This window comes from Neomonachus schauinslandi, chromosome 1, assembly GCF_002201575.2.
Source record: "Neomonachus schauinslandi chromosome 1, ASM220157v2, whole genome shotgun sequence".
Lineage (NCBI taxonomy): Eukaryota > Metazoa > Chordata > Mammalia > Carnivora > Phocidae > Neomonachus > Neomonachus schauinslandi.
In genome coordinates, this window is record NC_058403.1 from 74,890,752 (window position 1) to 74,906,998 (window position 16,247).

Below are 16,247 nucleotides of genomic sequence, written 5' to 3' on the forward strand. Positions count from 1 at the left end.
GGCCAAATAAAAACATTTAACTTTTTATGACTTCGTTCACACACCACTATTGAATATTTCAGAGTACTTTTTTTGCTTAGTACTTATTAAGAACAAACACTCAAATCCTCTATTTTTGTTAGCTGGCTTTTTCCTTTGGCACACAAGAATGAGGTCCAGCTTTGGGCTACCACAAATTCCCTGGTAGTAATTTTGTGAAAGTCCATGCACAAAGAGGCACAGAAGATGCAGGTGAGACTGTTTATGAAGCTTGTAATAGTGCGCTCCAGGGCAAGCTGTTAGGGTAACCAGCTAAGGAGCAAGCTGCTTGCAAAAGTGAGAAGGTGATGACTGCTGTAGGAAAAATCTCCTGGAAAGTGACGAAAGGTTTCCAAACAGAAAGTGATCTGAGCTTCTCATTTAAACCAGAAAATGCAGTGTTTTTTGACCTAAAGTGTTAGTTAATAAACCAAAGTAAATATAACTTGAGAACCAATAGACAACGGCCAAGTTTAAGCAGTAGATCACTAACAATTTTTATTTTTATTTTTTAATTTTTTAAAAGATTTATTTATTTAATTTGAGAGAGAGAGAGAGAGCAAGAATGGGAGGGGCAGAGAGAGTGTTAAGGAGACTGCACGCTGTGCACAGAACCGGAAGCAGGGACTTGATCTCAGGACCCTGAGATCACCTGACTAGAAACCAGGAGTCCAACGCTTAACAAACTGTACCAACCAGGCACCCCATCACTAACAATTTTTAGATAGAAAACAGGGACGTCTGGGTGGCTCAGTCGGTTAAGCATCTGCCTTCCGCTTAGGTCATGATCCCAGGGTCCTGGGATGGAGTCTCACACTGGGCTTCTTGCTCAGCGGGGAGTCTGCTTCTCCCTCTGCCTGTCGCTCATCCTGCTTGTGCTCTCTCTCTCTCTGACAAATAAATAAATAAAATCTTTAAAAAAAAACAAACCAAACAAAAACTGAATTCTTAAAAAGCTCACTCAGCTTTTCTCAGAATTAACACGTTGCTGGTCATTCCAACTTTGGGGTAATTATAAGCTCACATGAGTCAGGATTCTCCAGAGAATTAGAACCAGTAGGAGATTATATGTATATTTACAATTTTAAGTATATATATATATATATGTAATTGGTTTTTATTAAGCAACTCACGAATTGGGAAACATCCCACCCGGCAAGTAGAGGGGAGCTCCAAGGAACTGTACAAAATGGAAGGTTTTTGTGGGCAGGAAGGTGGGGCAAGAAGTTATGAGCAAAAGAAACAAATGGTTGCTTCAGGCAAGGTCACCTTCCCTTCTAGGAAAGAGCAGGGCTCTTTTTATGCAGATTACCTCGTCTTCCTTTGGGTGATGGAGAGGGCCCATGTGACAGATGACCTCATTGATGCTTATCAGAAAATTCCTGACTGATTAGTTGAGACTACATTTTTGCAGGAGGTTGAAACTGCATTTAGGTTAGATACCAAGTCCAGATTTGACAACTTGCTTAAGTGATGCCATTTGGGGCCTGTGCTTGCCTTTTCAAAGAGAGAGAAAAGTTGTAGATTATTTTTGAATATCAATATTTCTTAAAATAATATAGTCAGTGGTCAATGTCAAAGTTTAACCAATGGTTTCTTCCTGCAATTTAGTGAAAATTTCAGGTATAGTTTAAAATAAATACTGGACCCAATAAATTTTAGCTTGGATTACTGTTCAAAAAATTTGCCACGGTTAGTCTTTAATAAGTATTTTCAGTTCATTTATTCTCACTAATTTATTCACTTGTTCTAAATTCTAATGTACTAGGAAAGTGTAATAACTCCTCATATTATAATAAGATGACCCTAAAGTGTCCTTTATTCTTGGTTGCTCCCATTCAATCATTCAACAATTAAAGATTTATATTGTAATTAATAATCTGAGGTTCTGATAGACAGTGGTACACAAAGTCAATTAAGATGTGCTTCCCATCTATTAAATATTTAAAAATAAAGAGTAGAGAGAATAGCAAAATTTTCATTAGACACAATGCATGACTGATTTTGAGTACATACCAGTCTTTTTAAAGTACTGTGTACCTGGCCAAAAATGCAGTGTTACACACACACACACACAGCATGCATATAATTTAACAAACATCATACAACATATAACATAGGTAAAACCATATGTATTATATAACAAATAAAATTATAATAATGTTTTGATATTATAATATTGGTTTTGCTCATGAAAATCAGTATCAAATTAACATTAACGTTACTTCCACAAAGCCTTAATTGCCAGCAAATAAAAGATAAAATAAAACATAAGAAAAAAATAATTAAAAACAGCTTTATATATCATATGTTCATGTAAAAAGCATTCAAGCTGACAGATTATTTTAATAACTTAACAGAATATTCGTTTTTTTTAATTCATTCAAGGAATTCTTGAGTGTAAAGGAGAAATTTAGTGAAGGAACAATAACTATTAGAAATAACTTATTTATATCACTTCCAAATTATCACCTTCACAAAATACTAAATATTAATTAAATATCTTAGTTTATAGCATATTATGTCATTAAAAGATTGAGAAAGTTATACCTCTACATGAGGAAAAAATTTTTTATGAAACAAAAGATTTTTAATTGGTTATTAATTCTAAAGCCTGTTATTTGATTTCTATTATTCTTTCTGTAAAACCAACAAAAGGCTAATTTGGGGGGACAGAGATCAAGATCAGTTGAAGATTGATGTAATACAAACCACCTAGATTTATTAACATTATGATCATGTTATTAATCTCTTGCTAGTGAAAATTACTTAATATTTTTGAGATTTAGAATAGATTCCTTGGTAACCTTTGTTTTTGAGTTCCAAAAAGCCAATATTTAACAATGGTATTTTATGCTTAAATGACGAGGTTTCATGATTATGCTTTATTACAGTTTACTTTCACCCACTCAGATATTTCAGAGGGGATTAAGGCATAGAAAGGAAACTAAGTCACGATGAACCCAGACCAGGAAACTTAGAGACCGTCATCTTATCACTTCATTACATTGTTTGTTTGAACTTATATTTACATTTCAAAATAAGCATGTTTGAATATACTTACCAACAGATCAAAATAATTTATATTTCTTTTAACTCTAGAAACATTTTGAGACCCTTTTTAACAATATATGCAGTCAGTAATGATTGTAAATAATATAAATATGAATTAGGTGTTTAATCATCTGACTTTCTAATTAAGGCAAATGGCCTCAGCCAACAGGGCGGGAGTAGCACCTAAAGCAGTAATCTGTTCCCTTCACACAAATAGCTGCTGAAAGGCAGATGGACGTGCCAGTTGTGTCGGGTGCAGGTGATTACTGCCCAGCCTGCACGCCACCAGGTTGTTTTTCTCTCCACCAGAAAACTGTCCATTAACTTTCCTAAGAGCCAAAAGCAAAAGGAGAGGAATTTATGAAGTCCCTAGTCCATATGGCTGGTAGTGAGTTAATCTGTGTCTGAGCAGCAGGTAGCATGAGCCAGTCTGTCTGTTGGGGCTGTTCGTAACCCAGGGGCAGATCAGAGAACAGCAGGGAACGGGATCAACTCAGGCTGCAAATACAGTCAGGAATGTGGCAGGAAATTATTTCTTGAAAACACACTTTGCAGCATAAGGGCAGTCATCAGATGCTACATGATAATCTGTCTGCACTTTGTATACTTCGATAATGATATAGAACTGTAGGTGTAGGAGTAAATTTAACACATAGTTATAGATATATAATTATCATGAGATTTTCCTTTATATAGCTTCTTGCATTAAAATAATCATTTCAAGTGTTCCTTAAAAATCAGATATGTAGGCATTGAGATCTTAAAATTGGGGAAAAAAAGAGAAATTGCTCTAGATTAGCTATATTATAAAAGGAAATGGATTTACTCAAAAGGTGAGTGCTCTGATACATAACCAGGAGAAAATTAGGGTTAAATAACATCCTGTGGATGAAATAGCAAAATAGGGAAGAAAAAAAGCAAAATACTTTAAGAATTGTTTGAAAACACTCAAGGAAGGCCGAGACATGGGAACAATTAAGTACTAATATTTAAATAAGGAACCATGGAAATGGTAGGGTGATTGAATGATGGCCATTAGTTCCTTCCTTCCTTCCTTCCTTCCTTCCTTCCTTCCTTCCTTCCTTCCTTCCTTCCTTCCTTCCATCTATGTATCTATCTATTATCTATCTATGTATCTATGTATATCGATCTACCTACCTAAAATCTATCTATTCATCTATTATCTATCTATATATGGTAATGTGAAGACCAATGTTAAGATTTGATATATTCTGTATTCATGGGGTTAAAATTAAGGCATTTACAAAGATGAACTAAAGCAAGGAATATGCTTATAAGTAGTCTTTTGTTTCTTAGTCATGAAAATAGAGCCACTAATTTGTTTAAACTTATTTACATTAAAGAATCAGAACATTGTTGTCATTCTTTAAATATTGAAGAGAAAAGTCAAATGCTTAAATTATTCACAGAGGGAAAGAGAACACTGAATTAGAGTGGCTATCCCCTCCCTACAAAAAAGACCTATCTCTTAATTAGATTATTTTAAAATTATTTATAATAACTTCAAATTATCTTTATCAGTATTCCTGTTTTAATGAGTGATTATAGGAATTAGAGTCAGGTTTAGAATGTCACGATATAGAAGAGTCAGGTTTGGAAGTCAAGATACAGAAGAGGAATATTTTACTTCCTTTTTCTCCTTCTATTAGGAAAGGAATTCACTGAGCATCTAACATGTATAGTGTAATGTTCCCAGGCAAATACTATGAGAGATATAGAGATAACCAAGATATTACTAGCCATTGTATAATTCATAGGTAAAAAAATAAATGTGTATTTCTATGACATTCATAATTAATACTGAATGTGATTACTGAAATATTTCTGGAACACTAAAACTGTTATTTGTTTTTAATAATTAACCTTTTTGATGCCATAAACTTTTGCTCAAGCTCAGAACGTATTCAATGGGTGTAAAGGTTCAGTTATGCAAGATGATTAAATTCTAGAGATTTGCTATACAATATTGTGCCTATATTTAACAATACTATATTATACACTGAAAAATTTAAGAGGATAGTTTTCATATAAAACAAAAAATTCTCCAGACAAGGAAAGAATTGATTAGAAAAGGTCAAGTCTATGCCCCATGGTCCAAATGCAGCACTGTCTTCCTTTTTCTGAGATCTGCAGTCCTTAGTTTCAATGCACTGCATCTCATCTTCTGTTACATCATAGTTAAAAGATGTTTAGCTAAAACTAAAATTTAATTTTAGTTAAAACTAAAATATTTATGGGGCACCTGGGTGGCTCAGTAGGTTAAGCAGCTACCTTCAGCTCAGGTCATGATCTCATGGGTCCTGGTGTGGAGCCCCATGTCAGGCTCCCTGCTCAGTGGGAAGTCTGCTTCCCCCTTTCCCTCTCACTTTCCCCCTCTCCCCCTCATGCTCACACACTCTCTCTCAATAAATAAATAAACTCTTTTTTTAAATAAACTAAAATATTTACTATTTTTATGGCTCTATAATCTGATCCTAGTAATAATGTTTGGCTGTTTCCACCATGAAGCATTTTCTACTTTTCCTAGTAGAAACCGGGAAAGTGAAATCGTTTTACTCCTAGCACATAATAGTTGCTCTGAGATATTTGTTGACTGAATGAAAGAATGAATGAATGAGCCAATAAATGATACCTCTTAACTGTCCTCTGACACTTATGTAATTGGGAGTACTCCCCGGCATGGACCTCAGAGACCAAATCAAATTTTCTTCTCTCATTTTAAATTTGAACAGACCTCCAAACAAATTTTTTAGTGTGGTCTAAAAAGGCATTGTGAGCAAAATGGCATCTGACCTGGGCCTTGGAGTTTTTGGATAACCAGAATGGAAGGAAATAGATAGTCCAGGTCAATACATTTAAGTAGCAAGGCATAAAGGAGGAAAATACCAGGATGTGTGAGGGGGACAATGCAGAATGGTATGATAGCTAATTTTGTTTATAAATTCTTTCTGAAATTATAATGTAGAGGGTTCCTGAAATATAAATGTCAAATTAGTGATAATTTCAGAAGGATTTTTGAGTGAGAGAGCAACAAACCCTGGAAGTGTTGATTTGGAAGAAGCTTGATGATTCCTGATGATGAAGGAAAAGGACACCAAGAATAACAATCAGAAAGATGTATCCATCACCAACAAGCTTTATGGTAATATTTGTATATGTATGTTTGTAGTAATATTTAGGGGTATGTATCTAAGTTTCATAGAAAATATTAAAGTGTACATTGAAGGAGTTTCTATTTTATTAAATGGGAGCACTTTGTCTTTTGTTTGTAGATATATTATTTTCTATGTGTGTATATATATATGGATGCACAGGTTATATAGCAATTTCATATTCGTTACATTTTATTCCTACAATAATAATTTTCCTTAAATCATGATGACTCTCTAATAAATTCCATTTTATTATAAAAGAGCAGAATTGTGTTTTACAAAAACAACAAAAACTAAAGTTTTTCATCCATGTGATCTCTTTGAAATGCACCAATGTTCTTTGATTTTAAAGTTACCGTCAAAGTAATATACAGGCATGGTTAAAAACAACACTGCTCACCCATTCCCAATCGTAATTTCTAAAGGCAATGACTTTTATTTAATTTACAACTACTCTTTGGTTTATGAAAAGATATTTATTGTCTATTGTCTTCCTGGTATGACCAAAAAAACTTGGCACATTTAAATTACCTTCTCATCTCTTCTTTCCATGCACTACCAATATGGCTATATCACTATTTTTAAGTTTTCTTTTTGCTACATTTTTATCACCATCACCTATTTTATCATTATCACCTATCACCTACATGGAAAAAAGACTACAAATTAATATAAAAAATACATATGTGACCACTACCCAGCTTCATAAATAAAGTATTGTCAATATATTGAGGTTTTTCCTTCTTCTCCCCTTAAATTTCCCTCCCCTTAAATTTGGCGTTAGTTATTCCCATACAATTCTTTAATTTTTTTGTGCCTGGCCATCACCTCTTATTCAAACCCTATGTGGTCGTATGTATTTTGGAAATCAGCAGTTTTCAGATTTAAGAAAAGTGTTACTTTACAGATATTGTATATTCTATTACATCCCTTGCATGGTCTGGAGCAGACCCTACAATTAAAGTCTTTTACTGTATTTCTTCAGCAAAAAGTATAGATATCCACAACAAATGTGATAAACAAAATTCATAAATAGCCTCATGTTATTTTAATCATATTTTACCGTATTTTATTACCAAATGAGTTAAGATCAGGTAAATTTTTGTAGCCAATTGATTTAAGAGAAAACAAACTCCTGATTTTCAGAGCTCTTAGGATTTTGGAATTATAGATAAGAAATTGTGGGATTGTATGAAAGAATGTATTTTCTCCTTACTGTCATCACAGAAATCATTCCACTCCCCAATTTGAAATGAGGTTACCAGCAACACTCCACTTCTAGTGCTCTTCCCAAATTTGCACCTCTAACTCTTGATCTCTCTGGTAACACTTGTCTTTTGTATCATCGTAAGTGTGCTTTCTTTTCTACATCTATAGGTTGATTCTGAAGATATGATGTAAATCTAATGCTTAGATGACTTTGATTGTATGAATATGGGTCATGCAGAGCTGGTGATCACATCCATGTCAGTTTTAATTCTATTTTGTTTGTTTTACTGCATTATTTCCAGGAAATATATCTCTAACTCCATCCAAACTTTTTAATGCAACTATGTTTCCCAATCAACTCCCCCAGAGAGTCCTGAAACTCTCTGGGATTCTGCATTAAAAAGTGATCCCCTTCAAAAAAAAAAAGTGATTCCCTTCAAAAAAAAAAAAGTCATCCTCTTGTTGCCATTGCTTTCTGTGTCTGAGGCAAACTCATCTGTGCAATTTAACCTTTTCTTTCCAGTTTCCCATGATGTCCATAACTACTCTTCCATCTGCATTTTATCATTCAGAAATTTGTTGAAATATATAATTTGCTAATGACCTCTGACTTTTCTATTTATGTTGGGTTCTATTATATTCTATTTATGGAGTGTACATATATATACTGTATAGTGTGGTCTCAGGAAGGAGAGTAAATAAATTTATATTGCTATCTTATTTCTCCTAGTGAATTTAAAAACAAAAATTTCCAAACAACAATAACTGCAAAGGACCATATTATCTAAGAACAAGATGCTGAGGTAGAGAACTCAAAACAATAATTTTTATTTTAAAGTAAGAAATTCAGTACAGAAAGCAATAAAATTGCAGTAAAAATTAAGATGCACTTTGAAAATATGGGTAAATGAAAACAATTTCCTAATTTTTTCACAAAGAAATCAAAATGTGAAACTGATTCTAGAGTCCATGTCTATTGTCTCATTTTGACACAATAGAAAGAAAACACAAATACTAAGAAAAATAAAATTATAAAACAAACTGATTCAGTAAAAACTGATCCTTGTTACACATTTCCATTGGTGATTTGAAGTGAATTCAGAATTTCTGAGTTCTCAACTGCATGGCTAAGTTCATTTACTTGGGGAAATTATAGTCGTCTATTCAGAAAATATTAAGGAAGTAAAGCAGCTGCTCTTGGCACCCCACTTGTATTTCCTCTTCTTTACCACTGTAGTATACCTACCCCACTTCTAGAATGTGCACATCTTTATCCGATTGCTAAAGCTCTCTTGCTGACCCGTGTGGTAGTCCAGAAGTGCCAGAAGTGATGGGAAGTGATATATAAATTTCTCAGCTCGTGATAAGAGATTGCATGTTTGTGTCCTTCCAAAATTCATATGTTGAAGGCCTAATTTCCAATGTGACATATTTGGAGACAGAACCTGTGAAGAGGTGATAGAGGTTAAATGAAGTGATAAGTGTGGGGATCTAATCCAATAGGGTTGGTGTTGTAATGAAAAGAGGAAGAGACTCCAGAGATCTCTCTCAGCTTGTGCTCAGAGGAAAGACCATATGGGGATGCTGAGGCCAACTGCAAGCTAGGAAGAGAGCTCTCACCAGAAACTGGATCCTGCCTGAACCTTGTTATTGGATTCTCCAGTCTCCGGAGCTGTGAGAAGTAAATTTCTAATGTTTAAGCCACCAGTCTTGGTATTCTGTTTTATCAGTCTAAAACAGTCCTTTGTGTGGGATAACTGAGTTGTGTGTTCCTCAGGTGTTAGTTCTTGTCATCTGCACTGAGACTGACCTTCAGTCAGGTGCCTACATAGGACTTGAAGATTTACCTTTGTTGGCTGAAGTCTCTTCTCTAGCTTACTTCCCAACTCCTATCAATGTTTTCTTCCACTTCCATTTTCACTCTATCTTTTATCTGAGTTTCTACTTTTGGAGTAATTCAAACTGGGACAAGAAGCATACTCTTGGCCCAGGTCTTTTGAACTCCATATTTGTTGTGCATGAGTGGGCAACTGGTGGCTGGGCATGGACAGAAAAGGCAGGGAGAAGAGCTTGATTATAGCTTACTTTTTCTATATGCCTTATTTCCAAAGGATTCATAAGTAAATAGCATTTTTTTTCACATACTTACCCAATTACTCTTCAAAATGCAATTTTTTAATAAGGATTTTACTTATTTATTTCAGAGAGAGAGAGAGCATGAGCAGGGACAGAGGCAGAGGGAGAGGGAGAAGCAGACTACTTGCTGAGCAGGGAGCCTGAGGCAGGGCTGAATCCCAGGACCCCAAGATCATGACCTGAGCCAAAGGTAGCTACTTAACTGACTGAGCCACCCAGGTGCCCCTCAAAATGCAGTTCTTAAGGAGTAAATGATCTTCCTCCTCCTCCTCCTCCCCCTCCTCATCCACCTCCTCCTCTTCCATCTTCAGTGCACTGGAAAGAGAAATTCAATAAGAAGTTCAACATAAATAGTTATTTGACAGGAAGAGTGGAAAATAACCATATTTAATTAGAAAGACACTGTCTAAACAATGTGGCTGCTACATTTGTTATGTGATATTCACAGAGAAAGGCAGTTTTAGAGGTAAATAAAATATAATTTTATTAATGCCAGAAGTATTGAGATGCTGGGGCTTTTAAAAAAGACAGATCTTTGATTGAATTTATGCCAATGAACTGCCTGGGTAAATTTTGTCAAAAAATAAGTTACTGAGTGGAACCACTAATGTTCCCTCGGTGTAGCAACGAATTTATCCCTATACTGATAAGAAATGGCCCAGGTATATGATGTAGCCAATACATTGTGATGGTCTTTCTAACCAAAGTCTAGTTCTTATTTCTTATCTTCTTAACATCTCTGTATCTCTATATCATCTTAGTCTTTCTAAGAAAAGCATCTTTTTCCTTACTCTCTTTTGCCTTTTCCATTATCCATTCTTTCCTATTGTATACTTCAGAATCAGTGTTGCATTATTCGTGTTTGAGGGATAAATGGAAACTTTATTCTGTGGGATTCCAAGTGCTTTTTTTTCTTTGTTTTCCATTAAAATCATCCAAGTTCTCTATAATTACGTTGGTTAGGGGGTTTTATTCAATAAAATACCATTATTCAAAAGAAGCACATACAAGGTAGTCTGCTAGGCTGGTTATTGACAGCAAGAGCCTGTTGTCTGTGTTCAAGATTGAGTAATAATCCATTGTTATAGAGTTTATTAATTCCACTAAAGCCTCTAATATAAGCTCATATTAATTGTATCTTTAAGCTTCATTCCTCAGCTTAGCAATGCTGAAATTTCCTAATTGGAATCTGGACTGTAATTATAACTTACTTAGGTGGAATTTACAAAGTATGCTGCGTCTTATAACTCTTAAAGTTGAACCCCAAGTCAAAACTTTTGAAACAAAGGCATGAAAGGGCCTGACCTATGTTTATAAAATGTTGTCATTTTATACACAATATCCTCTCTTAAAGTATGGTCATTTACACTCCTGCAATACTGTCTGCATAGGTAAATGTTCCTTTTCAATTTTTTGAAGAAAAAAAGTCTTACAAATTCAGTAAATAAAGCTGAGAAGATCCTTAAAAATGTTGAAAATACAAAATCCTCTCAAGGAGAGCTCCTTTAACTTGTATCACACATCTCACAACTGTCTTATGTGTTGAAGCTTTTCAGATGAGGAACATACCAGCAGGGACTCAAGACTCAAATCCTTGGGCTCAAGCTGAGACTTATGCTTCACCATCAGCATAGGGAGTTGAAGTCAATAGGACACACTGTTTCTGAAAAATACAATTAACACTGAGAGAATGGCCTCAGACACATGGTGCTACTAAAAATTCAGTGACAGATTTGACCCCTATGCACGTGTCTGCTGGCTTCTCCCAAATTCTATAATCTAAAATATAGGCTAGTTAAGATGGTGGTATTATTATGGCAAGGAGCCATGACAAGAATTCAAAGTGCAAGCATTTCTGATAGTACATTAGAAATACTGTCTTCACCAAAGGAAGACAGTAAATTCAATTAATCTGATTATTCTAAATGATATTTATGTAATCTTCTAATGTATAAAATGATAAATACATGTAGAAAATACCATAGATAAATTTTGAACTAAACATTCAGAGACAAATAGCAAATTTAAATAGGATTGGGATATTATTTGATATGTTCCACTTTCTCTGGTTATTTCTCTTATTTAGAATTATGGAGTGGGGGAAGAGAAGCAAACACAAGATGCTGGGCTAAAATGTATTGACAATTCAAGCTTGATATACTTATCTGTTATTGTTGCCATTGTTAATAATGACTATAATTTACTGAGTATAACTACAGACCAAACATTAAACAAAACACATTTATCATTTGTTAAACAAGTAAAGAAACTAAGGTTCAGAGAGACTAGGTAACATCTTCATGTGTATACTTTACTAGATAAAGGTGTATCTGGGTTTGAAGGTAGCCTTTTTGAATTACAAATAATTTTGAATAGTATTTTCAGAGAGAGATAATAAAATTGCTACACCATAGATTATAAGAATCAAATAAAATGATGTGTCTGAGTAAGCTTTGTAAATAAGAAAGCATGAAATAACACTACTATTATCCTGCATAAAGAAGACTAAGCGGGGCGCCTGGGTGGCTCAGTTGGTTAAGCGACTGCCTTCAACTCAGGTCATGATCCTGGAGTCCCGGGATCGAGTCCCGCATCGGGCTCCCTGCTCGGCGGGGAGTCTGCTTCTCCCTCTCACCTTCCTCGCTCTCTGTCTCAAATAAATAAATAAAATCTTTAAAAAAAAAAAAAAAAAAAAGAAGACTAAGCATGCAGTCTAGTAGATAAGGCTTACACATGAATACCAGATAAGATGTAAAGACCAATGGAGAGGAACAAGAGAATGTACCACAGTGTTCTGAGGAGGTACAGGTCTTGTCTAGCTAGGGCAAAGGAAGATTTTTCAAGGTATTACTATTTAAACCAAACATGGGTATTTGAAAATGAAAGTGAGTGAGGAAAGGCAGTGCCAATTAAAGGAAAATACTGAAGGAAAGCTTCTAGTTAATATATTTAGTGCTATATTTAGTATTGTAAGAGACATAAAGAAATTTTAGATATAGCCCCTGATTTCAGGATCAAGGCTTGCTCTCTGAAAAGTGACTTGTATTCATGAAATAATTGGATGATAGTGCATATGCATGCCAGTTGGGTATCTTAATGGATATCTCTAACTAAAGTTCTGAAAAGAAATTTATTTTCTACTGGAATCTGAGGGTACAGTTTGATGACTCCTCCAGCAGAATTTGGCAGTATCATTTTACAAATCATTCAAAGTTCTAAGGTTAGACATTTTCTTTTCCTTCAGCTGGTCCTTGTATTTAACTATGTGAATAATTTCATGTCATGGTTGTTTCAGAAATGTAAATAGAATAGTTAAGATTTACAAAGAAATACCCTTGCTAAGTCAAAAACCATAAAAAATTCTGAGCCAAGAGGAGTTCTGGAAGAAAATTTTCTTAGTGAGAATGAAGAGAAGTAAAAGTCTCCCATTTTATCTTCCAGAATATTTCCTTCCCTTTGGGGTTCTCAGACTTTGATTCTTGCTACTTATCTATACTCTATCAAAATGGGGGCCTCTCACTATATGTTCTCATACTTCTCTTTAATTTCATTTCATAGTATTTTGTAAATATTTATTAATAATTTACTTTGCATGAGACACCATGCTTTGTTACATTATAAAATTTATCTCATTGAATCCTCACAAAACTGTAAGATATTGTGTACTTTTATATATTATTATAATTTCCATTTTCATCTGAGGAAAATTTAGATTGGAAGAGATTAAGCAACCTGCTCTAAATTACACAGGAAGTAAGTGGTCTTGCTAGGATTCAAATCAAGATACCCTCTTGCTTGCTATTTCACACTCATTTACTCATGATCATATGTGCTTAATACCTATCTCTCAGACTGTCAGTCCCTCAAGGTAGCATGCTTATTTGATTTACTGTTGTATTTCCAAGGTCTATCCTGGTGTTTCATACATGGTAGACAAAAAATAAAGATCTGTGTTGCAGGATTAAAAACCGAATAATGGCATAATGAGAAAATGAACTTAAAGGTCATAAAAATGAATAGGACATTTTGAAAGATTTCCACTTCTGGCCAAGATGGATAAAAAGGGGCCAGATAGACCTCATGACTGAAACAACTCAGACACTAGATAAATTATATTTTTAAAAATGTTTCTAAAGATATTTGTACATAAGGCAATGAAGGATAGCAGTCCTTAATATGAGAAACAAAAGAGGTTAAGCCCTACAATCATTCTACCTTAATGTCTGAATGTTTCCAGGCAACAACACAGGAAAGGGGAAACCAGGTGGAGCCAGGTAGTCTCCTTGCATTGAGAAAGTAGACCTTAGAGTCCAGAAAGGTCAAGGTAGCTAAAGTTCACAGTGCAGAGACCAGGATAAAAGAGAACTAATCAGAGTAAAAACTCTGGAAATCAGAAAAGGGTCCCCCTTGAAGACTCAGCTGTGTACTGAGTACTGATTAAATGGTACTTAATTGTGGAAGCTGTCCAAGAACATAGAAAGAACCACCTGAAAGAGTTAGGAGAAACAATTTCTAAAATTCACACAGAGCACACAATGTTTCTGTTCCTATTCCGCTCAGTCAGAGTAGAAAACCTCATAATCCATAGATCATCGAAGAGAGTATTCAATGGTTTTATCCTCAGTAGTTTTGAAAAATTAGCCCTATGCTAAACATGCTCTGGTCTTGTTTGTCAAATCTTAAAAGTAAGAATGAAAAGGATCAATCAGTTTCCAAGTAACTTAATTGCATCCTCAAAATAATTCAAGGACATTTATAGAAACAAAATATTTTAAATATACTCCTCAATAAGGTAAAATTAATAATCTCTGGGATCCCACCAAACATTCCCTGGCATAAAAAGAAGTAAGAAACACAATTTATGGGACACCTGGGTGGCTCATTCATTAAGCGTCTGCCTTCGGCTCAGGTCATGATCCCGGGGTCCTGGGATCGAGCCCCACATTGGGCTCTGTGCTCAGTGGGGAGTCTGCTTCTCCCTCCCCCCCTCCCCCTCCCTCTCTCTCTCTCCCCCTCTAAAATAAATAAATAAAATCTTTAAAAAAAAAAGAAACACAATTTATAAGAAGGGGAAAAAAATCAAATGAAACAGACCCAGAAATGACACAGATGATGGAATTAGTAGATAAGGGCATAAAAACAGTTATTACAACTGTATTCCATATGCACAATAATCTAGAGAAAAAATGAGCATACTAAACAGAAATATGGAAGATATAAAAAGACATAAATCGAATTTGTAAGAATAGAAACTATAATGCCTGAGAAAAAAATACATGGAATTGGATAAATGGCAAATAGATACTGCAGGAGAATATATTAGTGAATTTGAAGACATAGCAGGGCTATAAACCCACAGAAGCAAGATGCTCCATAAACCCGAATCACAAGAAACATGAAAAAATGAAAAAAAGAAAAAAGAGACAAAACAAAACAAAAACAAACGATAACAAAAAACTACACCAATGTACTTCAAAACTAACTTACTTTAAAACCAGTGATAAAGCCATTTTAAAAATGGTTAAATGAGGGGCGCCTGGGTGGCTCAGTCATTAAGCATCTGCCTTCAGCTCAGGTCATGATCCCAGGGTCCTGAGATCGAGCCTTGCATCGGGATCCCTGCTCTGTGGGAAGCCTGTTTTTCCCTCTCCTGCTCCCCCTGCTTGTGTTCCCTCTCTGGCTGTCTCTCTCTCTGTCAAATAAATAAAAATAAAATCTTTAAAAATAAATAAATAAAGTAAATAAATAAATAAATAAATAAAAATGGTTAAATGAGGGGAAACATTACATATGGAGGAAGAAAAATGAGAATAACAGCAAATATAATCCTGGAAACAATTGAAGCCCAAAGACAGTGGAGCAACATCTTTAAAAAGCTGAAAGGGCACCTGAGTGGCTCAATTGGTTAAGCATCTGCCTTTGCCTCAGGTCATGATCTCAGGGTCCTGGGATCCAGTCCCACATTGGATTCCCTGCTCAGCAGGAGTCTGCTTCTCCCTCTCCCTCTGTCTTTCCTCCCTGCTCATGCTCTCTTTCTCTCTCTCAAATAAATAAATAAAATCTATAATAATAATAGTAAATAATAATAAGAAGAAGAATAAAGAACTGAAAGAAAAATACATAACTACAAAATTCTCTACCCAGCAAAAATATTTTTAAAAAAATAAAGGTGAAGGAAAGACTTATTTTAGACAGAGAAGCTAAAGGAATATGTCACCAGAAGACAAGCACAACAAAAATGTAAGGGAAGTGCTTCATGTCAAAAGGAAACTATCTCAGATGGGAATCTGCATCTACATGCAGAATGACAATCACCCAAAATGGTAGCTACTTGGCTAAATATAATGTTTTTAGGTAAAATCTCTTTAAAAAATAATTGGCAAAATAATTGAAATATAGTACAAAAGCCTCAACAGAAAAAAAAGAAGTATACTGTTGGAAAGTTCTTATACTATATAAGAAGTTGTATGTTATCACATGGAAATCATACAAATTATACAAAAAGAATGATTATTTAAATTGCCAAAATCAGCAATCAATGAAAGACATCAGTACTGACTGAAATAAATTTTAAAAAATTATAAGAAAAATCATCAACATTTTTAAAAAATTGGACAATTTTGACAAGATGGACAAATTCCTACAAAAGTAAAAATT